Below are 21770 nucleotides of genomic sequence, written 5' to 3' on the forward strand. Positions count from 1 at the left end.
CCTTGAAAGTCACTCATAGCCATGACTTTCACTTTGCATCTGATTTTCATAATGAAGACAGCAGCAGCTACTTCAAGGTTCCTCGGCTGCTTTGAGCTTGTCATGCTAACTTGTCTCAGACTTCACTTAAAACTTTTTTTTTTTTTGTAGTCTGACTCCTGATTAAAATTTTGATCTTTCTCCTGTGCTGGTAAAGTGGACAGAATAGCGTTGGACTCCAGCTGCATGTCCTGGATCTCCTCACAGAAAAGGAAAAAAAAGGAAAATGGATTTGACTCTTTAGTTTGTCCCCATAAACGTTTACACTGGACGATCGTCTAAGAACTGGGAATGTTTGGCTAAAGAATTCAATACGTCCAATTAATGCATCATGTTGCCATGGCAACTGCACCAAGTAAAGGTTCAATGCGGCTGCCAAGGCTAAAAACAAAAAACAATTTAAAAAAAGGTGGAGGAAACTACAGAAGATCTCACAAATGTTGTCGCTGTCTATGGTGCTGAAACTGAAACTTGCCTACACCAAAGAGATCAGGTATGGGTCCCATAAGTCAGGGGTCTCCAAACTTTTTCGGGCCACGGATCAGGGGCTGGTCTGAACGGGCTGAAAAAACTCTTTTTCAAATAAAAATACTACGAGAGGAAATTTACAAGAAGTTAAAAAAAACGAAAACATTAGTAGATTTGGTTCTTTGGTCAAAGTTTTGGATTTTTAGAAGTTGTGATTTGCAGCATTATTTTTTTTTATATGGAATACCATGTAGAATACAAGAGAGAACATCACCCAGTCTCAGATCAGAACCGACTCCGGTGGTTTTCCAAAATAGAACTTCTTTCAGTATCGAAGAATAAACAAAATGGAAATAATGAAAGTTTCTGTGTGCGGCCCAGAACCAAGTAGGCTGGAGCCAGAGACTGCGTGGAAGAGACCTGAACGGATGTTTCACCTGACGTCCGTCGTAGATGATGAACCCCAAATTTCTCGCAGTATTTTTGAAAACAAGTACTGGGAATCTGGAGTTTGAGGTAAAGAGATGATGGTGGCGCCATCATCTCATCTGCTGGAAATGAGACAATCAGGTCTGGATTCTTCCAATCATCAGAAAACTAAAAAAAGTGTTTGGAAGGCTGCAGAAGATGGAAAGGCTTTCAGTCAGGGATTGTTTTTATGGTTTTTGATCGTTGTCTTTTTCCCCCCACATCTGATCTAGTCTGAAGATTCTTGGCCATCGGGTCATTTTCTCACCGGTCTCTGTTCTTTAGGTGAGCTAGACATTAAAGATCAATCAAGGGGACGGTTGTCTGCTCATTCTGTCGGCTTCTAAAGGTTCTCAGATAAACAGCAACTCATTCTTAGATCACCTGAAGAACTGGATCCCGACAACTACAGGATTTAAGTCCTTACAAAAGAAAAAGAAAAAGTGCTGAATGAACAGAACTTCATCCCAGTCAGCCATGTGTTTGCGTGTTACAATATAAAAGACAACAAACAAAAACAGATCAAACTGAGGTGAAAGTTAAGAAATCTGTTAGAAGAGACAATTTCAACAGGAAAAAAAGAAAGCTAACTACTTTCTGGAATCATCTGCTAACCTCGAAGGAACAAAGAGATCCGACGGATTCTGCCGGAGACAAAGCCATAAGTCCTTTAAAACAACTCAGTCTTTAAAGACGTTTTTTTGTTGTGGTGTGATGTTCTGGGAGCACTTTTCTCATGACGGAGGACACTCCGTCAGAATTTACGATGTTTGTGGATATGTCTTTATTTAAAACCTGTTAGGATTATGGGGTAAGGAATCTGTCAAAAAGAAACGTTTTCATAAAGACAAAGTTGTGCAAAAAATTCATACTTTGTGCACAACTTTGCAGAAAAATACTTTTCTTTGTCTTGAATGCGAAATTTCTCCGGTTACAAACTTTCAAATGACGTCACACAGACACAGGCATAGACATCGTGTAGTGAAACATTGATTGTTCAAATTGCTCATGCAATTGAAGTTTATTTATTAAATTAATCAAAAATACAAGTATTGATCCCACATTAGAAAAATTATCTTGTTACCATAGCTCTGTTGAAAATGGGACAAAACAGATCATATTACTACGATTTTCAACTACATTTCGTCTGCGCTGGTCGTCAACAGCTGATTATGTAAACAATGCAACAGCGGATCCTTTCAGACCCAGAAATGGTGGAAAACAGTCTAGAAAGAAGTAACAGACATGCTTAGGATAACGAAACAAAAACGGCTAAGCTAACTCGAAGCTAAAGAAGGCTAACTGACGGCCGACTGTTGAGGCAGTAAAGAATATATTAAAAAATGTCATGAGAATCAGAATATCCAACTTTCTTTCTTTCTTTTAATTTTCTTTCTTTTTAACTGACGCTACAGTCGCCACCAGTTAGCTTACTTTAGCTCCGAGTTAGCTTTGGTTAAGTCGTATTCAACACAAATACAAATCGTATTTAGAACAAATGGGTCTGACGTAAAACTAAATGTTGTTTTCATATTTTTTTAATTGTGCAGAATTTAGTTTTCATGCATGTGTTTGCATGTGTAATTTTCTTACCCCATATGGGAGCAAAAATGAATACCCGCCGCTGGAAAACATCGGGTTTGTGACACAGCAACTGCCATGGCCGGGGCCAAAGTTTTCCTGCTCCGCCCCTTTCTGATGCATCCACTTGCGCACAAATAGATTCATGTTCGTCTTTGTTTTCCTCGTCTGATCTGATCCAAACTGGTCGGCTGGATTGCTTCGAAATTGCTTGCCATTTTTATTTATTTGTTTGCTATGCTAATGTTAGCTTGGGCTAACATTGTTTAATAAACTCCTGCTGCTCTGCAGGAACTATGTCCTAGAAAACTATACATTTTTTTATTTTTCCATTTTGGCATAATTAAAGTACCACTGGGAATGCTTTGAAAACAAATATAGAAGAGGATCAGAGCAGGACTTTAACTTCACAGAAAAAAGCTGTGGGGGCCACAGGAGTGAAAACGGAACCAGACTCAAGAGTTTTAAGGAAACATGCTTTTTTTGTACCGACTGCAATCGACCCGGTGACCTCTGACTGAAGTAAAGTTCTTAATCCAAACAAGTTGTGATAAAAAACGGTAAAAGTTCTGCAGACAGAAATGTTTGTTGGTTGAAAGTTAAAAAAAAAGCTTGTTTTGACCTCTGAGCCGATCGGGGGACAAAGTTAGGTTGATAGCTGATGAAAAGTTGACATGAACATTTCCCCGTTAAGCTCCACGCGGTGCAGCGTATGCTTGGGAAGAATTGTACCTGACATGAAGGACACGCTTTGATGTCGTGTACGGAACGGCTGACCTCAGGAGGTTGATGAAATATTGATAACACTGTTCCTCACAGTAGGAATGAAGATGAATCCGCAGCAGCATCGTCATCACAGCTGCACAGATTTTTCTACTACCGAGTGTCGTGATGGCTGATCAAACCTCAGAATATGAAGATTTTTTTGACCCTTGTGCTATCTTAGGTGACCCCACCCTTACTTTGACGTGTTCTTCCTACCATGACAAAGGTAGATAAAGGTGGAAAGATTTCATGTAATCCATGGACACCAGTGACGATTCAATTCAATTCAATTTTATTTGTATAGCCCAAAATCACAACAGCAGTCCTCTCGATGGGCTTTGAAGTAAAACATGATTTCAAAAGGATCATGAATACAAAGAGTTCAATAGGAAAATACTAAAATGAACTAACAAACTGACTAAGCTATACTGGCATCTCTGCCCTTAGACCCCCCTTCGCGGTAGGGAAAAACTCCCAAAAAAACGGATTCCAGAAAAAACGAAGAAACCTCAGGGGTGTCCACATGAAGGAGGGATCCTCCCCCAGGACGGACAGGCGATTTACCAGAACTCTTAGAGAAGAATAAACTTATCTAACTCTATGACTACATATATAAAGATCACAAATCATTGAAAAAAAAAGGTTCAGAGCACTGTCTAGTGGGTCTAGATGACCCAACTCCCAATGTTAAAGTGCCTAGGACAGCACAATGGTTACAGATGTAATAGTGGATGTAACACCCCCCCCCCCCCATTTTAGGTTTCATGGATAAATAACAACTGCGTATCGTCGGCATAACAATGAAAATTAATGCTGTGTTTCCTGATTATGTGATTATGTTTCCTAGGGGTAGCATAAACAGGATGGGTCCTAAAAGTGAGCCCTGTGGGACTCCGTAGTTAACTTGAGTGCGCTGAGAGGAATGTCCATTTACATTAACGAACTGATACTGGAGAGCAGATCCTCTGATCCATGCTCTAACCTTTGGGCCGCATTTCCACTGCAGGTCTTGATGCCCAAATCCGATTTTCTGACTATATCTGATTTTTTTGACGACCCACTTACATCATCTTTTAAAAGTGACCCGTATCCAATTTTTGCATTTACGCTATCCAATGCTGAAACTATTAAACGTAGACGTTCTGAGGATTACGTATCTAAGCAGCATTTCTGCCTTCCATGGACCTAAGCACTGACCACACCGATTTAAAAAATGATGTGCGAGCAGGCCCTTAATCTTCTTCTTCCACTTTCGGCTTCTCCCATCAGGGGTCGCCACAGCGAACAAGTCGCATGGTAAATTTGGCAATGTTTTACGCCGGATGCCCTTCCTGACGCAACCTTCTCAAACCGGGCTCGGAACCGGCACTGAGGTAGAGAAGGGAAAGGCCCTTAATAATAATCATAACAGTAATAAAAGCACATTTAGAAGATGCGTGTTGGTCCAAACGGCAAATATTTAGCATGGCGAAACCTTCCCTCTTTGTTGTGTTTTTTGTGTGACTGCAGTTGTCATGGAGGCAACGGAGCGACGGAAGGAGGCGTTGCCTTGGGCGCTCCAGGATGAGGCAGGCACACTAGAGGGGATGCGCGGGAGAGGAAAAAGGAGGGCTGCTCGGTCGGCTTATGTGCTCTCTCTGAGTTTTGAATGAGAAAGTATTTGCAGACGTTGTGCTGCACTAACAGTTTGATCCGAGCAAAGAAATAAATGGCTTCTAACCTGTTCCAGAGCAACGGTGTCCCACTTCATAAGTTACCGTCTACATCCCGACCCGGACCGGAAATAACAGCGTTTTCCGACTACGGTCTGAAGCCTGAGGCTGACAGGTAACAGCTGATGGGGCTCCAGTTGTCCTTGAACAGCAAAATTAGAACAAAAGCACCTTAATAAGTCATGTGATCTCAGTTGGTGGTGTCCTGAGTTGACGTCACTGACGTACGACTGGCATTTACTGGGGAATATCCGATTTGTCTGCTTACACACGCAAATGCACGTATCCGATTCGCATCCGATTTATTTCCACATATGAATGAGGCCTGAATCCGTTCGGAGAAAATCGGAATCCATGCGCTTTAGTCCTGCTTATACATTCACCGGTCATATCCGATCTGTGCCACATGTGAGGAAAAAATCGGAATTGGGTCACTTGAACCCTGCAGTGTAAACGCGGCCTTGGAGTGAAATACTGTGGTCGATAGTGTCAAAGTAGTCCCTTTTCTGAGGCCAAGAACAAGTCATTAGAGACTCTAACCAGTGCAGTTTCCGTACTGTGGTGAGGTCTAAACCCAGATTGAAAGTCTTCAAAGTGGCTGTTGTCCTGTAGGTGGCAGTAAAGCTGCTTAACTACAACTCTTTCTAGGATTTTAGAAATAAAGGGGAGGTTTGATATCGGTCTATAGTTGGCCAAGTTGCTAGGATCCAAACTGGACTTTTTCAGAAGAGGTTTAACAACTGCATATTTAAAAGACTGTGGCACGTAACCCGTTTCCAGAGAGGTATTTATTATCGTTAATAATGGATGAGTGGTTGCCATAGAAATGTCGACTCTGGCTGACTTAGTCCAATCACTGCTTACGGACATTTTCTAGCTCCAACATGGTGGCGTCTGTATCACGGAAATATTGCCTTCATTTGGTTGGAGCTGTAAGTAAACCGTTTTCAGTCGATGGTTTATTCAAAATCCAGCATTACTCTACAGTGTGTTTTGGAGCCGGTTTAGCTCGTGCTGGTTTGCAGCGCCTTCCAACTGTGAAACCAGGGTTCGACTCCGGGCTGCTCCCTATTCCCTTCTCTACTTCTGTGCCGGTCCCAAGCCCGGTTGCTTTGAAAGGGTTGCGTCAGGAAGGGCATCCGGCGTAAAACGTTTCCAAGTTTACCATGCGACTCGTTCGCTGTGGCGACCCCTGATGGGAAAAGCCGAAAGGGAAACAACTCTACAGTGTGTTTTCACGTTATCATATTTATAAAGGTCGCCAATCAGCGGTCTTGGACATTACAAATACTCAGACTTGCTTTTATCAGAAACAAATTGGATATCCGAGTATTTGGATACGGGTTACAGTCCTACACACCGGGCTGTCCCATCTCCTGCTCATTCGGCACCAAACTCCTCCCTGATTCATATCCTGCCACCCAATACATTTTAGCCTCACTGAAGTGCATACATTATTGATACAGCTTGGTGTCCTCGCCCCCCAGGTTTAGTGGGTCTGTGTTTATGGGAGGGTACGGATCCGGAGGTGTCCCTCATTTCCCTCTTTATCAGTTAATTCTGTCCGAAATGACTTACTGTTATTTTGCCACTTGTTTATAGGCACAGCATCATCAAGGCCCTGTTTTTATGAGATAATGCCGGGAAGACAGTGTTCAAGGTCTGCGGTGGTCTAGCAGATGTCAGATTAACACAAGAAAAGACACTGTAAATAAAAGCACAAGCTGTGCGCCGCTGCATACCAGATCAGGAAGCATCTGAATTATCAACCTTTTCCAGCCTGGATCGAGTTAAAAGCCAATCCCCGGCCTGCCTCTGTGCACTCAAAACCACCTCCGCCTCCTCCATTTAGAAGTGAAGCCATTGTGCCCAAAAAGAAAGACTCGTCCGGCTTGTAGTGCGCCGTGGTCCACGTCTTTCTCCAGAAGCGGCGTCTTATGTTTTCTCCATGTTGTCATTTTTAGCACATTTCATAATGGATGAACATATTTCCTTCGTATACAGCAAAGCGCTGATAATGAGAGTTATCGTTCTTTAGAATTTGCACCACTGATGATAATGGACTTCATTATGTCCCTCTTCCAGTAAGCTGTCACCCCGAACAAATTTAAATTAGCTAGCCCAGAACAGATCTTGGAGTGAGATTATTTCCATTCAAGGCACCATTTGGAGCTGTTTTAATTCCCTTTAATACAGAACTTCTCACTCCAGCAGGCAGCAGCCCTGTTTATGTGACTGTCACAACATTATAAATGACTGGGAGCTTTCCAAGCAATGACAAGAGGGGAAAAAAGTCACCTCCAGCCAGACTGGGCTAAGAGAGGGAAGGACTCACTGGCTTTGAACAGGGCAAGGTTGGGTCTTGGGCAGGAGACCCTGAGGGAGCCATGAGGTGGGAACCGTATTGTGACTCATTCAATAAAGTTAATTAATGACATTTTATGCATAATGAGGGCCGGTCTCCCATGTGGGCCTCTCCCTAGTTGACTTCACCATTGTGATAGTGCTGGGGGGACGCATCGCGGGAAGAAAACAGAACACGGCGGATGGTGTCCAGGTCATCTTCGCGGGACTTTGGATTTTTCCGGTCCGTTTTCAATAACCCACCTCTGAACAATTTATTCCAATCCTGTCCTTATAAATAATATTTGATAGTGACAGTGTGGAAAACATTGAGACATTAGTTCACTTTTTAAATTCCATTAGATCAGGGGTGTCAAACTCATTTTCACTGGGGGCCACATCAGCAGTGTCTGTCCTCAAAAGGCCAGATGTAACTTATACATGTAACTAAATGTAATGAAAAATAAATGTAACTACTCCTTAATGTTAAATAACTCATTATTTATTTATTCTAACTTTTTAAACTGACAATTCCAGTTGCATAGAAAACATATATTTGCTTGTTACTTTAGCATAAATCCTTTTAAATTTGACTCTGTCAGATTAGGTTATATGGACAGAGTTTAAGTCCTAATGTATAGCTGCCCAATCCCATGTTTCAAGTCTGATTCCCCCTAGATATGAATAATTATACATCAATTTTCATGTTTTATTCTAAGAAATAAAAAACTTTTATGCTCTCGCGGGCTACATAAAATGACAAGGAGGGCCACATTTGGCCCCCGGTCCTTTAGTTTGACACATGTGCATTAAATTGAGCCTTTTGTATCCTAGTGGTCAACACTGGTACTGCAGTTTTTATCACCTTTTCAGTTCAACAGCATTCACACTGTACTGACTAGTGCTAAACTCTTATATTGGCTTAAGTTAAATTCCCACACACGTGTTACATTGTTTGTTTTGTCTCGTCCAGATTTTTTTGAAAAAGCAAAAAAAAAGTACATTTCAAAAATTGGTTCCTAATTTATCATAACCTTTATGCTCAAAGCTTTCATGAAAATTCATATAAAGTAGTGCAGGATTCGGGTTTTTAAAAAAGCTGCTGCATGGGCGGAGTTTAACAGAACATGAATTTTGTCTATTTTTTTTGTTAATTTTTTACTAAGACAGAATAAAAACTGTTACCAAAATCAGAGGATACCACGAAACATTATGCAGAAATGACTGTAAATAGATAACGGGACTTTAATGTTTTGATTTAGAAGAAATTCAGGAGTATATCAGGGCGGGTGGGGGGTGATCTAAAATGGGTGGTTGGAGGGATTGAGAATTTTGACATCAGAAGTTTATTAGTTTTTTTAATAGGTCACATTTATCCTACTTTTAAATAATGGTGTGTCGATAAATCGATTTCTATTCCTATGATCCAACCAGATGGATCCGACGGGTTGGTACTTGAATTTACCAATATCATTATACAATTGTTTCTAAATAAAAAGCATTGATTATTTCTGATACTGAAAACCACTGTTTGGATTGAGGTACGGTAGGTTTATTTAACTATAACATAAAAACGACCAATCACAGTGGAAAACACATGTGATGTCAGCAAAAACTGATCAGTCCATCATTCCAGTCCAATGTGTGGACAGACTGTGAATAAAGTCATGTGACCATCCAGTGTCTAGAATGTTCTAAGAATGTTCCCTTTGGATTCTTTGGATGTGGAAAACCAACAGTGGTGAACTTTAGGAAACTAACATGTGAATGGATTTGACATTCATTCTAGTTCACTTGTTTGTTTGGACACAGATGTCATTTCCACTTGATGATCTGGAAGAAATCCAAGAATCTGGAAAACTGTTCAGTAGCAGGAATTTCTGTCTGAGTCTCACTGCTGGAAGTTTGGGATGAAGGTCGATTTTAGGTCAGTGAATTGGATCGGTCAAAATGACCAAAGTCAACTATAAATCGGATTGTCTACCACAAATTGAAATGAATCGTTATCCCCCTACTTTTAAATGAAAACCAACTTTACCCAAAAAGGACAAATAAATATAAAGATAAAGCTTCCTGCTTACTGAAGCCCATCCGAAAAAACCAATGATATAAAACAATCAGATACAGAACTTTACATCAACACGACAAATTTACCATAACTTAACTAAATACATATTCAATATATAATGTTTCTAGTATCAACCAATTAATTGACATTTTTTACAGTATTCATTAATTTAAAATCTTTATCCAAACAATCCTAAAGTGTAAAACATTTAGTTATAACTCTTGTTTCAAATTATTCCCTAAAGAAGGAACTTTTTTATTTCATAGAGCCTTCTTTTCTTGTCATCAGCATGTTATTCATCTCTGGAACGAATCGTGAAGTATTTCTAATTTAGTGGAAATATTGTAGAGTGGTCAAAACGAAGTCAGAAGTCATAAAAATTCTTTCTCTGCGCTTCATTCAGGGAGAACAATGACACAGAGGAAAAGACCTTGTCTTCGGTTTGTTCTATCATTTATAGTTCAACACCAAGGTCTCTGGAGAAACATGCAAGTAATACACAATTACCCAACACTTGTATGGATCCCGCAAAGTCTGCAGCAGCTCTCATGACTTTCTCAAAGCTGACAAGTCCCACCTCCTGTACAGGCTGTCTCCAAATCTATTGAATTCCCATCACTTGCAGGACCTTGATATTCTCCTCTCAGGACTTTCAATCACACTCACAGCAGAGTTCTGGGATACTTGTGCACACCTCACTAATTAGCTTTGACGGGTTTTCGCTTATCGGAAAAAGCACTAACAGTCAAACAAAAAAGTCATTTAGTTCAAGCTGGAATAAATCCGTTTTTGCTCATTAAATGAAGCTTCTATTTTATGGATTTCTTTGTGAGGACTCCTCTTTGACCGTCAGCGCGGTTCAAAACAAGCACAGTAGCCGGCGTTTTATGATTAAAGAAAGTCTGATCCCGGATAAAAATAGCCTACATGCTAGGAGGAGCTAAAGAAAACAGTGTTATCCTATAGAGCAGGTATAATTTACCCTACAACGCTTTCCCTCTTTCTAAGGAAAATAGTCGCCAGCCAAGCTTTTCTTCCTCTCCTTTTGATGCGTTTTTGGCCTGGAAGTCGGCTTTACTGCCAGTTTGTGCTTCTGATTAGCAGGTTTTCCGCCGTTTTGACTGACGGTGAGGCTCCAAGCTGGCGTTCCTCAAAAAGTGTAATAAACAGAAGCCGCGAAGCTGCAGCATCTGCATTAACACCTTGCTGTGGCTGTCTCCGAGGGCCCCGGAGCCGAGGACAGTGCCTTCCCTTCACACCTCGTTACTCTCATTCCCTCCTGTGACCTTTCCCTGCAGGCAAACACACACCCCATGAGACGGCAAACCAATCAGTACCCCCAACCATCCAGCCCAACCTCTGGTAACCCTTCCTCATTCCCTTTTCCCTCTGCCCAAACACACCGCCGCTGCCGCCGTCATAGACTCGCTTGCTGACTGCTGTGGTTTTTTCCCAGGCCCCATCATTGTCCTCTTCCCTATTAGTCAGCGCTGTTTACCTTCTGCACATTTTTGCTTTGAATCACTCTTGTGGAAACAGACGTGACCTTGAAGAGAAACTCGAGGAGGAAGCAGTGCGCTCTCTCAAAGACTTGTCTTTCATGTCACTAGACTGATGGTTGTCTGAGCGCGTTTCCTTTTTTTGACCAGTCATTACAGAGATCAGGATGGGCTTGAATGCCTCAAGCCTGGGGGATGGAGTTCTCCAAGTGGAAGGAAAGCGGGCCCGCTGGCAAGGTCGTCTCTGATGCTCTTGGGTTGACACGAGCCGCTGACCTTGACTGGGTCATTTATTCAGACACACACTAAGTCACCTGACACTGGGGGGAATTAGGTTCAGCCTTCATGGAGTGCTGATGCCGGGGCACCAGAGAACGTCCCCGTTTTGGACTTTCAATAACTCGTCATTGTTCGGACGGTGATCAGATAGCAAACAAAAACAGAAAGTTGCAATCTGCTTTTCTCTTAAATCGGAGCTCGCCCCCCCCCTTCTGCAATAAAACCTTTTGCCGGTCTGTTGGGAGAAGTATCTAAATGACGATGCAAAGTCAGACGCTTTTGGTTGGAGTAAATGGATAGGAGTCACTTTCATAAAATGGTTTAGTGTCGGCGTCAAGCTTTTGTGGACCAGCAGATCCTAAAAAGTGGCTACAGGTGGTTACCAGAGCTCCAAAAACAAAAGATAATAAAAAAATAAATAAAACGGGTAATAAATACCAATAGTATTAATAAATAGCACTTAAATACAATAAATAGCACGTTAAGTTCTGAAGTAGGACTGCACAATATATCGCACATTTATCGTTATCGCAATTTCAAGCTGTGCAATATGCATATCGCAAAAGTCGGCGAAAATCGCAATAAACGGTGAACCGTAAAGGTTCTAAAACAATCTTACGCCAGTTTGACCTATTTAACGAATCAAATAAATCCATTTTATTGGTCAAAGATGCATTTGACCAATCAGCTGGAGCCCTTCACATTGTTCACCAATCAGCTGGAGCTTTTATGTTATTTTTTTTTTTATTTTTTTTTTTTTTAACTTGTCCTGTCCAACAGCTAGGCAAACAGATGAGAGCTGAGGGCCTCTTGTGTTGGACATATTTTATTTTAACAAGCGGGGTTATTCATCTTCAGACAAACCAAAGGTATGTCTGAATAAACCCCTTTTGTAATTGAGGCCAAACTTTATTAATTTCAATCATGTTTGAAAATCTTTGGTGTTGGACCGGACGGAAAAGGAAAGAAGGGAAGAAGAGAGAGGGACGTTAGAGAGAGGGGGGGGTAGGACGGTGATAGGAGGGGAAGGGGGGTAAGACCATGAAGCAGCATAGAGCAGACAGGTTTACTGGTTGTTTATCGTTACGGTACGGTTCAAATGTAGTACAAAAAGGGCGGGGCCTGTTCACACACACTCAAATATTATCAACACACCTGCTAGCCGCAAAAATGTCCACATGTCAACATGCACACAAAACAGATAGTGTTCACGAACGCATACCTATGCCTTTAAACCAACTAGTGTGAAATCTCTGGAGCTTTTATGTTAGATGTTGCCCTCCTCATTAAACGAGGGTCATTTGGAGAACAATTTAAGGTATTTTGACCCGTATTTACATTGAACTTTTGCAGTGAAATGGAAATGATTTTGGTTTTTTTGCTATTTGTTCATGTATCACAAGCTATATCTTCATAGCAATATTGATCACTAATATCGCGAGTTTTCCTCATATCGTGCAGCTCTATCCTGAACTCTGTAGATGTTCACATCTTGTCAGAGCAGCTTTCTGGAGTTTTTGCCTGAAACCGATTAGATCTCAGTGGCAGCAGAAGTACATGCGTAATTATTTAGAAAATTCCAAACTGGTTGTTCTTCTAACTCGACAAACTTTTAGTGAGTACTGAAACGATCCACTTTGAACTGGGTGCTGTAGCATCTATTTCTTACTTTCTCTGAAAATCTAGAGGTAAAACTGTGGCACAAAAAAACAGGACAGACCATAATAGAAAGCATGAGGCTGGTGTTTGTGTTTCCCCTCAAGTCTTTCTTCCTATTTACTGGTCAATGTTGGGTCAACAGAGCCAGAGCCCACTGCCACCTATGGTTTGGAGGTAAAACATCTGCACTCTGACCCGGATGGTTATGGTTGATCAGGTCACCACGATGTGTCTGGAGTGCATAGGCCTCATAATAGTCTTTATCCACTTTCCTGTTCCAACTGTCCTGAAATGTTCCCTGTCCGGTCCTGAGCGGTGTTAACACTCAACCGAGTGGACCGACCTCTTGTTATCGTCTGCTACACATCAGGAAAGGTGCTTTCCAGGCTTCAGGGCAGCTCCACCATCGCCAAGGGTAAAACTGCTCAACTGTCCTTGGTCTGACGCTGGAGCACAAATTTGGCTCTCACCCTTTTACCCCCTGAACAAACCGTCCCAACCTGACCCGGGACGTCTGCGAGTCTCACGCCGGAGAGGAGTTGCAAACGGCGGCGTGGCGAGTCAGAGCCCAGGAAAAGCTTGTTAATTGGTCCAGACTGGCTGGCCTCTGTCAGACGAGGCCTTTCATGGCCTTTTCATGGGTTTCTCCTGGGAAAACCAAGGAGGCTGCCTGTAATGAGGCACTGTACCTGGTTTCAGAGGGGGAGGCGGGGGGATCAGGAGGGTTGCTCGTGGGCAATTAGAGAGAAATAATGAGAGCTTTCTCTTTTTCCTTCTCCGTTTCTACCCCTCCACAGCCCACTGCCTCACCTCTCCTGTGAGAACGGTGGCTCTTAACGCAACTTTTTTAGGGGGAGCGTCCCGGGAGAGGCAGCTCTGCAAGAGGAGCGGCGGAGCATCGCATCTGCACACACCCGCCCGCCCGCCCCATGCAGCCCACGAGCTCTGCAGGCATGCATCCGACTTGAAACGCTGTTGTCATAGGTATCTGACACAGAAACAGACACCTAATATGTTCCAAATTAGCTGACGCTGCGTTCGCCGCGTTATCACATCTGACATGTTGTGACTGCCCAGGGGCTGAGATAAGATACCCTAGCTTAGCTTGCACGCGGGTTATTACGGTGAGCCGAGATGAGAGGCTGCAGCTTAACTTGTATACAGTTCATTATACAAAACTGGTTTCCCCAGCACTCGCGGGATTTTAGTTTTTTCATGCGGCTGCTGTTAGCTTTCCACCGATTTCCAGCTCTCTGACAGAGATTGATGTTCTGCCTTTCCCTGGCTGTAATAGCACTCAGCCTCCACTGCACTTAATACCCAAATGGCACCAAATCAAAATCCCAGCCTCTGGAAACACCTTGGCAGAGTGCAGCACCTTATTTACATGCACAGAGTCAATTTGCTTTTTTAAGGGGCTGAAAGGTGATCAATAATTTACATGCACATAAGTGCCTGATGTGTGTGAAATTGTCTGTATGCCCGCAAGAATAATGGGGAGAGATTTGAATCGCAGTGCAGGCTGTTAGATGCACGATGAAAAGATCCATAAAAATTGATTAAAATTGAAATTGCTCAGAGCTTTTGTTGTGCGACGAAAAGAAGCGTAATTACATTTAGAGAATATATTGTTAAAATAATTAGTTTTGCCTGTTTATGCGTGGAGAGAGCCTGGGATTTCTGGACGACAAATGAGCCCCGACGATCTGCATGACGCCTGTGATCCTGCCTCCACTTTCCTCCTCACTTCTGCTTTTTGCAGGAAGCTGAAAAGCTCATTTGAATGCTGGCGTTGATGAGCGGAGGCGCTGGCCTTTCGGGGGGCCGAGCAGACGTCGGGGTTGCGGAACACTGATGGCGTGACAGATCTGGGTTAGGAGCCAAACCTTGTTTTGATCTTGCCGTTTTTTTGCCTGAGAGAAAGAGCCGTGGATGTGGGGGGGCTCCTGCGAGCTGCGCAAAAAAAAACGAGGGGGGGTTGCGGTGAAAAATGAACGCCAGCATTGTGGGATGGCCCGGGGAGTCTGTTACGCTGATAGAAAATGTAAAGCGCCATAGTCATGGATGTAATGTAGAATGATTGTCTGTCTCCCCTGTTTATTTGCCGGCGTAAGGCCAGTAATGGAGACAAATGCTTGTCTGAGTCTGTGAACCTGCTGCTTTGTGAAGTCAGCTGCTGGCTTTATGCGCTTGTTACAGCAGGCGCCTCTGCAGGCACGTGTGGAGCCAGGTGAAAGGTCTTCAGGTGAATAACACAGGCTTTATGCCTTAATGACTCCTTGTTATTCTCAAACCTATTTCCCAATTGCCACCAGCAAACCCACCCCCTCCCGTTTCCATTAGCTGGCGGGAGCACAGATCAATATGTGATGCAATTTCCCCCCCCGGGGGGGGGGTTGAACAAAGCTTCCTTGGGGTGTCTGGCCGCCGTCTCCCCACACCTTCCTCGCCACGCAAACGTCAGTGGTTCCGGTTAAAATATGAGCTAAAACGGGAAGCGATTGGTTAAAAACAAGCTCCCCTGAAGCAGGAATGAGTCATCAGAGCGCCGTCGCCGCGCGGAGACGCTGCCGCGATGCTTTCCAGAAACATCATCTGCCTGACGAGGGACGCCGCCCGGCTATTATCTGTGAACAGCGAGACGCGGGCTGCTGGTATCCGGGTTTGCAAAGGTCAACAGCGTTAAGTCGCTGGAGTAAAGTGTTGTTTTCATAATGAATATGCCCGACATTATGCAGACACCACTTAGCTCATCCAGCACACAGACCACACTAAGAGACTTTTTTATTTCATTATTAGACGTTTAAAAGTTTTCTTCCTCTGCTGTTTACGATTTAGTTGCGCTGTGACTCAGACATGAAGCTGAAACTTTCAAAAATCCTAAAAATGATGATTAAAATTCAATCCAGAAGCTCTGATGCAGTTTTACTTCATCGAATAAACACTTTTACATCCTTCTTTGAATTAATATAGCGCTATAACGCTAACGCAATAAAAGTAATTCCAGCAGATTCTGAAGCAGAGAAAAGCAGCTCTGTGCTGTTCTGCGACACTTTACAGAAGGTTTTCACAATCGACGTCTGACACGAAGAAAAGCGGCTCCACAACACGCTTTACTGCTCTTCAGCAAAATAAAGTATTTGTATTTTTCAACGAACAAGAGAAATTTTTTTGTCCAGATGATTTTAAAACGCTCGATCAACCAAAATGTCTCTCAGACTAACATGTTTTCAAGCCTCCAGTTGGGACCGAATGGGGTTTGATCCATTTCAAATGTGGTTCCTGTCAAATGTATTAAAAATCAAAGCGAGTCTGAGTCGTACAGGCTTTGGAAACGCGCCTTCCATGTCCCTGGACTTCTTTACACGCCGTTATGTCAAGGCTGCACATGTACTAACTGACCTATGTTTCCATGACAACGATGTTCCGCTTCTAAATATGAGTATAGCTGGGTAGGGATTTGTTTTTGACCATGATGAAAATAACACTCAAAAGAGAGAAACTGGATTTTCGCTCTTCTCCCCAGGACAATGGCTTTATTTGGATTACATTTTTTTAAATAAAAAAAATATATATATATATATGTATACACTTATATATATATATATATATACATATATAGATAGATATATGGATACCCTGCAGGAATAATAAGATGACCAAAGGAAGAGACACAGACCACGGATGTTAAAACATGAAAGCTCCTCACCATGCATGGAGGGTTCCACCCTGAGACTGTATGCTAGCCTCAAGGAAGGAGGCCGAGGACTAGTGAGCATAGAAGCCACTATCCAGGATGAAACATCCAAGATCCATGAGTACATCAAGCTCAAGGCCCCAACTGACAGTGTGCTCAGTGAATGTCTCAGGCAATGGAGAACAGAGGATACAGTGCTGGAGGACAGATCCTCATGGGAGGACAAACCCCTGCATGGGATGTACCACCGGACCATGACTGAAGTGGCTGATATCAAGAAGTCCTACCAATGGCTAGAAAGGGCTGGCCTACAGGACAGCACTGAAGAGCTCATCCTGGCAGCCCAGGAACAAGCCCTGAGCACCAGAGCCATAGAGGCTCAGATCTACCACACCAGACAAGACCCAAGGTGAAGATCTACCACACCAGACAAGACCCAAGGTGTAGATCTACCACACCAGACAAGACCCAAGGTGTAGATCTACCACACCAGACGAGACCCAAGGTGTAGATCTACCACACCAGACAAGACCCAAGGTGTAGATCTACCACACCAGACAAGACCCAAGGTATAGATCTACCACACCAGACAAAACCCAAGGTGAAGATCTACCACACCAGACAAGACCCAAGGTGTAGATCTACCACACCAGACAAGACCCAAGGTGTAGATCTACCACACCAGACAAGACCCAAGGTGTAGATCTACCACACCAGACAAGACCCAAGGTGTAGATCTACCACACCAGACAAGACCCAAGGTGTAGATCTACCACACCAGACAAGACCCAAGGTGTAGATCTACCACACCAGACAAGACCCAAGGTGAAGATCTACCACACCAGACAAGACCCAAGGTATAGATCTACCACACCAGACAAGACCCAAGGTGTAGATCTACCACACCAGACAAGACCCAAGGTGTAGATCTACCACACCAGACAAGACCCAAGGTGTAGATCTACCACACCAGATAAGACCCAAGGTGTAGATCTACCACACCAGACAAGACCCAAGGTGTAGATCTACCACACCAGACAAGACCCAAGGTGTAGATCTACCACACCAGACCAGACCCAAGGTGTAGATCTACCACACCAGACCAGACCCAAGGTGTAGGCTTTGTAAAGAGGCACCTGAAACAATCCAGCACATAACTGCAGGGTGTAAGATGCTGGCAGGTAAAGCATACATGGAGCGCCACAATGAAGTGGCTGGAATAATATACAGGAACATGTGTGCAGAATATGAACTGGAAACCCCAAGGTCAAAATGGGAAACACCTCTGAAGGTGGTAGAGAATGAGAGGGCAAAGATCCTGTGGGACTTCCAGATCCAGACTGATAGGATGGTAATGGAGAACCAACCAGACATTGTTGTGGTGGATAAAGAACAGAGGAAAGCCGTTGTGGTGGATGTGGCAGTGCCAAGCGATGGGAACATCAGGAAGAAGGAACACGAGAAACTGGAGAAATACCAGGGACTCAGAGAAGAACTGGAGAAAGCCTGGAAAGTGAAGGTGACAGTGGTGCCTGTGGTAATTGGAGCACTCGGGGCAGTAACCCCCAAGCTGGAGGAGGGGCTACAACAGATACCTGGAAAGACCTCAGACCTCTCAGTCCAGAAAAGAACAGGAACAGCTAAGATACTGCAGGACCCTCAAGCTCCCAGGCCTCTGGTAGAGGACCCCAGCTTGGAGGAGAAACCACCAGTGGAGGGTGAGAGGGGCGTTTTTTTAATATATATATATATATATATATATATATATATATATATATATATATATATATATATATATATATATATATATATATATATATATATATATATAATACTTGAATCATTTCCAACAGACTTCCTCAATATCCGAGTCTGTCACCTTTCTTGTGTCTGAAATGAATAAAATCTGCTTTTTTCTGTGGTGGGTATGAAGAAACCTGGAGATGCATCATGAATGCTGTCATGTGAAGGCGCTTAGAGTCCCTCTACTCTATCCAGCTCTTATCTGCCATCTCCCAACGCAAGAAGCTCCTCCCACAGAGTTTAGCCACACCCAATCTATTCACTTATACGTTGGAAGACCTCTGAAAGATGCTCAGCATTCGTGTCCATCGGGTCTCCTTTAATGAGCAGGTTGTCCCAACTTCATCTCAAAGTTCTTCTCTTCTACATTAAGCTGCTGCCTTTCAGTGAATTAAATAGGAACAGTTTCAAAGCTGTCTGACCAGTGGATTATTCTGGGATGTTTCTACAGGCAGGAACATTCTTAGGCCCTGTTGGAGAAGCATGCAGCTTAAACCAGACAGTAGCAGATCACTGTTCTGTCTGCATCACCAGCTTCGGTTCTAGACTTAACCGCGACACAGAAATGATCCCAGCCGAAGCCACAGCCGGCTGAAGTCCTGCAGCAGCTGAGAGAATACTCACAGCGTCTCCTGAAAAGGCACGCCCGCCTTTATCTGAAGACTTCTCCTCAAACGTACTTGGAAAATAAAAGTGAGAAAGAAATCTGTTGAAGGACGAATTCCATCAGCGGCTTCAAAGCCGAGTAGACTGAACCCGACATCCGCGAATCACCGGAGGAATATCAAACTTTACGGCTCAACACAAAAACAGAAACCAGACAAAATACCACAGACTCCACCGGTTGGTGCAGAACTGTCCGCTGCACATCCGTTTTTTTCTGAAGATGTCAGTCATGAACCTTCAAAGTTTCAGAGGATTTAATCATGAATCAACCCTGGAAGTCATGACGAGTGATTGACAGTAGTGATGCTTCATTCTATCAAACCTTTAATGTGGAATTGTTTTTACGTTTGTGTTGAAGGATAATTTCACGATGAAAGATGGATCATTTCCCAATAAATGGCTGGAAAAACAAATGAACGTTGGAAATGAAATATTGTGTGGAAATATTTTAGTCTGATAAGAGATGGAATAAGAATCATAATGCTGAGTTATTTAGTTAAAACTACTGTGAAGGTCAGAATCTACACTTTTATGAAACGTGAAGGAGTTGTTTTTATTTCAATAATTCATCCTAAATATAATAGTAAGTCTTTAACTTGTTTTAATAAAACATTTTTAAGTAAAATGTGTAACTCAAAGCTAAAAAAGCAACATGGCAAAATATTCAAGTTAATTTTTTTGTGACGGTCCTAGAAATGGCTCTGAGTAGTAGTTTATTATGAGATATTTAAAGTATATTTTAAAACCTTGACAATTAAAAAAACCTAGTTTCACAGAAGCCTAAATTAGAAAACTTGTATTTATTTTATTCTCATTCTCCATTTTTGGACTAAATGACAAAATTAAAAGAGTTCAAGACAAAATCTGTAAGTTAATGTGTTGCATCAGTGCAACGTCCTTTACTGGGGTAAAAAAAAAATACAGCCATAAATGAAATTCCAGAAGTTTAGGCTCTATGGTAGTTTTTGTAATTTTAAAGAAATGCTAAACCTTCTTGTAGTTTTAGAGTTGAGAAATAATATGATCATTTATTTGTGGAGAAAGACTGATTTGCTTGAGAGAAGCAATGTGATTTAAAAAAATCTAATTTGTTTTTATTAGTTTTCTGTTTGATTAGAACACCAGGGGTATTTAATTTACCTCAGGCATTAATGAGAATCCTGCTTCTCTGAGGAGATCCAGTTGTTACGGCCCAGCTTGGTTTAGTAATAAAACTCTTTGGGCTCCCATGCTGCATCTTTGATTTTTGCTTCGTTCAAAAATTATTTTAACTGCAAAAAACTACAATGTAAAACTAGTGTTTAAAGTATGTTGCAGTCTTTTCTGGGGATCTTTGGCCGTGTGTCCTGGACGCTCTGGTAAAGAGAGGGGCAGAACTGTCTGGTTTGGGCACCACAGAGTTTCCTCTCTGTTCTTTGCAGATGATGTTGTCCTGTTGGCTTCATCGAGCCGGGACCTCCAGCCTGCAATTTGACGAATTTCCGGCAGATTGTGAAGGTCAGCACAGCCACATCTGAGGCCTTAAACTCTTAGTTTTAGGAATATTTGGGGTCTTGTTCACTAGTTAGAAACATGAGATCGACAGGCGAATTGGCGCAGCGTTCGTTGTGGTCGTCGTGCCGGTCCCTTGTGGTGAACAAAGAGCTGAGCCAGAAAGCAAAGCTCTTAGTTTACTGGTGGATCTTTGTTCCAATATTTACCGACGGTTATAAGCTTGTGCTTATGTACAACCTAAATCTCACTAATTTAATTTCCTATATGTCTTCATAAAAACAGAACAGAACTAAAGCACAGAGCTACAGTAACATGTTTGGAAGAACAAACGTACATCTAATGGTAAAAACCTAAACCCCTTATATAGGAATTCAATTAAAAATAAAAACGTGTTAAACAAAAAGCTGCTCAAAGACTCACTGGGGTGGGCCCAGCACAAACCCCTGACCCTGCACAGGACAAAGCAGAGAGATTTCTCAGACGTCAGTTTTTTTGTTTATTGTTCTTGCTGAAGCAGATGGCGTGGTAGTCCTGGTGGAGTTTTGCTGCAGACGTGTTTCCTCACCTTTGTCTACTCGCCGTCTCTTCAACCATACTCGCCTGCCTCCCGGTCTCTGGTGCCTCAGTCTGGGTGCTTCGCAACTTTGTCCTGATGCTCTGTGCAGATGATCAATTCTTTACTGAACCCGTCAGAGCTGCACTTTGGTGATATTTACGTTCACCTGGTAGAGACCTTACACTGTCCAGGCAATGAAAGTACAAAATACAGACAGGTATTGGTATTTTTTAAGAATGAGTCAACATGGATTTTTGTCTGGGAGGCCAAAAGCACAAAATCTGAACTTTAGAAGTGAAGGTGAAGGCTAAAAACAAGGCAAGTTAATTAGAATAGCACAATTTTGTATACAAAGACAGTTCACAAATACATTCAAAGAAACATTTAGTATTTACTCTCATTAAAAATATTAATAATAATTTAAGGTAAGCTTAAAGTAACAGTGCAGGTATAAACCTTTGAATATGAACTAATCAAAAGCAGCTGAGAACAGGTGGGTCTTTAACCTAGATTCAAAGAAACTGTTTCAGCTGGTCTAAGGCTTTCTGGATGTCTGTTCCAGATCTGGGGAGCATAGAAGCTCAATGCCGCCTCTCCATGTTTGGTTCAGACTCTGTCAACTGATAAAAGACCAGATCCACATTACCGGAGAGGTTTGGCTGGTACATACAGT

At 42.6% G+C, this 21770-nt stretch overlaps 1 protein-coding gene across 6 annotated transcripts in view; it reads left to right on the forward strand.

The window, feature by feature from the left end:
• rbfox3b (RNA binding fox-1 homolog 3b) overlaps positions 1–21770 on the forward strand; it is a 653838-nt gene that overhangs the window by 127470 nt on the left and 504598 nt on the right. For 3 of the 6 annotated variants that reach the window (XM_078951941.1, XM_078951943.1, XM_078951938.1), the window contains one exon: positions 13679–13865. The exons of the other annotated variants lie outside the window; for them this stretch is intronic. The gene's annotated coding sequence lies outside the window, so the exon portion shown is untranslated. The remainder of the gene's footprint in view (positions 1–13678; positions 13866–21770) is intronic. 6 annotated transcript variants of the gene reach the window in all.

This window comes from Oryzias latipes, chromosome 8 (genome assembly GCF_053564925.1).
Source record: "Oryzias latipes strain Hd-rR chromosome 8, Olatipes_Hd-rR_3.1".
NCBI classification, from domain to species: Eukaryota; Metazoa; Chordata; class Actinopteri; order Beloniformes; family Adrianichthyidae; genus Oryzias; species Oryzias latipes.